At 39.5% G+C, this 6000-nt stretch overlaps 1 protein-coding gene across 1 annotated transcript in view; it reads right to left on the reverse strand.

Annotated features, from left to right (window-relative positions):
* MACC1 (MET transcriptional regulator MACC1) overlaps positions 1-2964 on the reverse strand; it is a 64578-nt gene extending 61614 nt beyond the window's left edge. Inside the window, exon 1 of the mRNA XM_045495042.1 lies at positions 2463-2964. The gene's annotated coding sequence lies outside the window, so the exon portion shown is untranslated. The remainder of the gene's footprint in view (positions 1-2462) is intronic.
* Positions 2965-6000: the final 3036 nt, after the last annotated feature.

The raw sequence follows: 6000 nt of genomic DNA on the forward strand, positions 1-6000 counted from the left end.
GAGCTTGCTACTTACTTTATAGTTCTTATAAGGAGAATGGAAAACAAGTGTTGGAAGAATTTTAAAGTCATATTAACAACAATAAAATTTTGTCCGTGAAAAAAATGGAAAGAAATTTTTAAAATACACTAACTTTCTCATAGCATTATCCAATGTTATTAATTGTCCAGTCTATCTATTGTCCCAAATCATTTCATCCGTGCAAAGTTGGGAAATACTGCTCTAGATGAGATAGTCTCTTCATGTTTTTCTGCAGATTTCAGCTCTGCACAACCTTCCAGACCTGGCCAGACCTTCAGCACTTCCCACAGTGTTCTCTCAATATTCAGTAAAGCATGGCCTCCCCCTTCTCGGCTAATCTCTGTACACATCTCTTCACTCCATTTTGCTACTGACCGACTTACATAAAAGTTTTGAAGTTTATTTTTTTCTAATCTCTAATGATTACAGTTGAAGCAAAGATTTATGGAGTTCTTTTTAATCTCCCGATACTAAGCATCACACCTTCTAAGGAGGGGGAATTAATGAACAGTGATGGCATGAATGGCATGCATGATTAATGGATTAATACATTTCTCTTCTAATAGGTCAGGATTCCCTCAGGACTATGCATCAGTCACTCTTTAACTACAGGCCTTGCCCGGGGGAGAACATTGCAGGATTGATAGAAGTAGTTGTTAAATAAATAAATGACACTTCCTAGAGAAAGTAGGCCATAGATGGCATTGAAGGGCAAAAACAATGTGGCTCTTTTAGGTGGTATTTATCAAGTGCTTCTGCAGCTTTTCTTCTCCTATAAGTTTATTCTGGTACTATGCTGGACTTGCTGACATAGCTCCTGAGAGGATTTAAATTCATGTGGTATATCACATGCAAAACTTCACACACTTGTCACAAACACTTGTCGCTCTCACTTTCAGTTATCACCAAATACCACAGGGAATAGTCTTAATAGACAGCGTGTATACATATGGTCTTTCAAGAAAAGATTTCCAAAAGTTCAAAAGTGACAAACTTTCAAGTTTCAAATCAATATAATTCCAAATTGTCTTTTGTCCTCCAAATTAGCCAATACATTTTAAGATAAGGTGGCGTTTAACAGATCCTGCCTTGAGACACATAAAAATAATCTGTTTATAAATTAACTACATGGGGGGCACCTGGGTGGCTCAGTCGGTTGAGCGTCTGACTTCGGCTCAGGTCATGATCTCACAGTTCATGAGCTCGAGCCCCACGTCAGGCTCTGTGCTGACACCTCAGAGCCTGGAGCCTGCTTTGGATTCTGTGTCTCCCTCTCTCTCTGCCCCTCCCCTGCTCATGCTCTGTCTCTCTCTGTCTCTCAAAGATGAAAAAACGTTAAAAAAAAAAAATAAAAATAAATAAACTACATGGAAGATGAGAAAACCTAATTAAATAATGCATTTGAGTTGTAACTAATAATTGTTGACTTCATAATTCCTAAATTCTGCACAATACCCATAAAATCATATTTAACATCACTATTACAAATTGGAAATAATCACATAAAGTTAAGGAGAGGATTACCAGATACTAACATAGGTGATCCAATATCGAACGTGAAATTAGACCCTATAAAAATGGACTTAGACTTTTTTTTAAGAATGAAGGACACATTAATAAATTGAAGGCACCAGAATTTTTACTATATGCTTTTTGATCTATTTTTTAAAATTCTGCTGAAAAACACATAACATAAAATTTACCAACCTGACCATTTGTGAGTGTACAGTCAAGTGGTATTAAGTATATTTACATTGTGTAAAACCAATCATCAGAACATTTTCAAATTGCAAAACTGAAACTCTGTACACATTAAATATTTCCTATCTTCCCCTCCCCAACCCCCTGGCAACCACCATTCTACTTTCTGTTTCTATGAATTTGCCTACTCTCAATACCTCAATACAAGTGGAATCATACAGTATTTTTTTTCTTTAATCAGTTTTTGGGGCTTAGTTGAAACTTAATTCAAAAAAGCCAAGCTTATTGTCCCTCAGTTATTGTCAAATCATCTATTTAGTACAGCACGTTATGCTAATTTCATCCTATTAACCCAATGAGGTGGATTTCATATTGACTCTACAAATGAGGAAACTGAGGCTTGACAAAGGTTACACATCTAAAAAGCAGTGGGGCCACCAAATCCAACTTTATCTGACTTCAATGCCCACAGTCTTTAATACACCTGTCTTTCGAAATACTTACAATTTTAGAGCATTTCAACCATCTGAAGTATCTGAAGCAAGCCAAAGTGGTGTGTGTGTGTGTTTCTAATTTGACTTTGAATGTTGCATATCTTCTTCCCCTCTTTTTATAAATTATTTTACTCAAAATCATTTCTCAAGGCATTACTCTATTCTGTCTCAAAGTTTATTCTAAACCCTGTCCCACACAATCACAGAATATCAAGTACCTTCCCTTTTTAAAAAAACAACACTTACAGTTGTGGAAATGAACCCCAGCTTCTTCATTTCAGGAACATTATTTTAGTGAATGGAAGTCACTCTTCCAAAACCAAGGACTCTCTTCAAACGTGTCTCCCTCTGTGTATGGTGCTTGACCTGCTGCTTATGGAGCCACCTGGGACTAGAAGTCCTCCCACTGTGACTCCAAGGTTGTCCAACCAGAAACCCTAAAAGGCAAAAGAACTACAATACCCACAATTCAGACCTCTCACCTGAAACTGGGAGAAGAGAGTGGATGGCTACAGTTTCACCCTAGGAAAAAGGGGTATGTAAATGGAAAAGCAAAGCAGTAAAGTAAAGCATTAAAAAAAATCAGATCAGGTGGGTATATGTAAGAATAATTTATAAATATTGACCTATTTATATAAAAGGAAACAAAAGTGGTTGATGCTTGCCAGGTAAGAAGAAAGCTCCCTCGATGTAGGCAAGGACTAAGAGCTGCTCATGCAAACAAATCCTCATGCAGGGGTGGAACCTGCCCCACCAGATTCTCTTTGAGTGAGTCAGAGGTAAGGATGCCTCACTGCCTGGTAGAGCAGGTGAAGAGAACTTCCCTGGGGAGGCCTGACAAGCCTCTCCTACATCAGCCTGTGATCGTCACTCAGAGATGTTACAGCCACAGTGGAGATCTTTCACCTTTGCATCTTACAAAAAAATCCCCTGGATTTTTTTTAATGTGAGCAAAATGAAACCCTTTTTGATATTTCCTTCCGTTTTCTAATTTTGTGTTTTCCTTCTGTGTGTTTCCACATTATTTCCGGTTGCTCAAGAACACGAAAACTGAAGGGAAAAAAAGAAAAATAAATGTTTAAACTTGGGTAAAATGAAAGGTGCAATAATGGGTTCATTTTTTTTTTTTCAACATTGGGAAGAGAGAATGTTAAAGAGAAACACACAAAAGCTGAGAAATGTGTTTCCTCCATTTGCTCATACAGCATCTTTTTCTAGCCTTTCATTTCCTATCAGGCAAAATCCAGAAAATGGATATAGACAAGCCCTGGAGTGGTCTGGTCTGGGCCCCCAAACATAATGGGAAGCAGGTGGCTGAATGGTGACAAAAGAGAAATTTCTTTTCCCTTTTCTGCATTTCCTCTCTACCCTTTCTATGTGCTACCTGCCTAGGGAACACTGGGGCTCCACGTGCCCAAGCCACTTCACTCACACAGAGTTCTGCTGAACTTTCCCCTCGGGTGGTCCCACAATCCAAAATGAGACGTTCTACCTTCCTTTGTCACAGGTCCTTCAATCTCCTGACTAGAACCTAACTTTCCTTTGTGTCATTTATGTTCCTTCCAGAACAAATGGCTCTCCCATTTCCCCAAACCCTATATATTTTGTTTACCGTGCTGTGTTTTTCTCCCTAAAATATGCTTTGCCCACCTTTAAATGTTCAGTTCTTTCCTTTGTTTCTCTCCTTCCTAATAAATTACATAATATTCTATATAGTCTTGTCATAACACATTTTATACCTCGTTTCATTGTTTTGTGTGTGTGTGTACACAGGCAGTCTTACCTTCCAATATGAAGGCAAGACCTTGTTTTATTCCTCCTTCACTAACTCAGATAAATAATCAGTGAATGAAATAATGAGATATTAACTCTAAGCTGGATGTTAATACCAATACCATTTCTATCTGTCCCAGAAAACAAACATTCGCATTTAAAGAACTTTCTAAATGTCTCTATAGAGTACTGTTATCAGAGTCCCCCCGCAACCCCGCCCCACATGGTCTAGTCCCGTGTGGCTTCCACAATCATTATTTGCAAAAAGGTAAGGTATTAAATCTATCATTTTAACTACTGACAGTTCCTGAAGTAAAGGCTTTCATGGATCAGCACTCATTGTTTCACCAGCTCTGCCCTGTCATGTCTTTGATTTTCCTAATACCTTCCCAAAGACTGGCCCTCAGCCCCATGACTGCATCTTGGAGATTGGGCCCTGCCTTCATCTATGATTTTTGATCACTAGTTCCAGAATCTCATGCTCATTTCTCCTGTAATCTAATCTCCCCACTCTGAAGAAATAGCTGTGAACTTTGGACTACTTTAAATAGCTCTTAATCACTAATCTCTCTCACCCAAGGAAGGGAAGTGTCTCAGCAGTAGTTAGTTCCTTACACCTCTGCTTATACGGGATTCTCCTGGTCCCCACACGCTACTGTGTCTTGTAGCTATCAGCCACTGTAGAGGAAGTAAACCTTCTAGAGCCTGCTGACACATAATGATATGTCTACAGACCATCAGACACAAAGGCAGGCTGGTGAAGGTGACTGTTGTCTGGAAAAGTCTTCTTTACTCTCCTCTATCACGTCATAAGGACGGTCAGTCCCTTAACCTGCCTATGAGAACATAATCTAAGCTATCTAAAGTTGGGCACAGGGTACATGCTCAACATATATCTCAGTGTTTTTTCCTTATGAAAGTCTTTTCCGGGGCACCTGGGTGGCTCAGTCGGTTGCGCATCCATCTTTGGCCTAGGTCATGATCTTGCTGTTCCTACTTTCAAGCCCCACTTTGGGCTCTGTGCTGACAGTTTAGAGCACGGAGCCTGTTTAGATTCTGTGTCTCCTTTCTCTCTCTACCCGTCCCCCACTCATGCTCAGTCTCTCTCTCTCTCAAAAATAAGTAAACATTAATAAAAAAAATTTTTAATTGAAAAAATAAAATTTAAAAAAAGAAAGAAAGAAAGAGAGTCTTTTCTGACCTCTTCACCCTTTATTTTTCTTCTTACATTTTTCTTGTACTGATTTACACAGATGTCTGCCTGGGTTAATATTTTGCCCATGCTAGTCCAATATGTTTTCATCTACTCATGAAATCATCATCACTTGCAACCATGATATTTATTGTACCTAAAAAATAAGTAGAATGTGGACAAATGTTATTTCCTGACTGATAGAAAATGGAAAGCCAACCCCATTGATCCCAGTGTGTGGTGAAAAAGCAAAACAAAGCCTTGAATGGAACTCTAAGGGAAGCTTCAATAGAAACATATTGGTAGGTACTGCTTTGCCCAAGTTGGGAGAGCTAAGCAGGTACTAACTATACCTATATACTTTCTTTGTTTTTATAATTTTTTTAATGTTCACTTATTTCTGAGAGAGAAAGACAGAGTGTGAGCGGGGGAGGGGTAGAGAGAGAGGGAGACACAGAATCAGAAGCAGACTCCAGGCTCCACGCTGTCAGCCCAGGGCCTGATGCAGAACTGGAACTCATGAATTGCGAGATCATGACCTGAGCCGAGGTCAAGTGCTTAAGTGAGCCACCCAGGTGCCCCTACCTATGTCCTTAAATGTGGAAATGTGAAGGTACCAAGAGGCCAGGTGGACATGCAGAAGCCAGGGGCTAGGCAAAGAGGCTACACCATGCCTTTACGACTCTAGAAAAATGGTAAGAGTCATCCACTGATGGATGCCATGCTTGTACAATGTTCTCAAAAGGCCCATTGGTCAAGCACCAGAATCAAACCAGACTCCACAGCAGCAGACAAGACCCAATAGCATCACATGGGCTT

Source organism: Leopardus geoffroyi, chromosome A2 (genome assembly GCF_018350155.1).
Source record: "Leopardus geoffroyi isolate Oge1 chromosome A2, O.geoffroyi_Oge1_pat1.0, whole genome shotgun sequence".
Lineage (NCBI taxonomy): Eukaryota > Metazoa > Chordata > Mammalia > Carnivora > Felidae > Leopardus > Leopardus geoffroyi.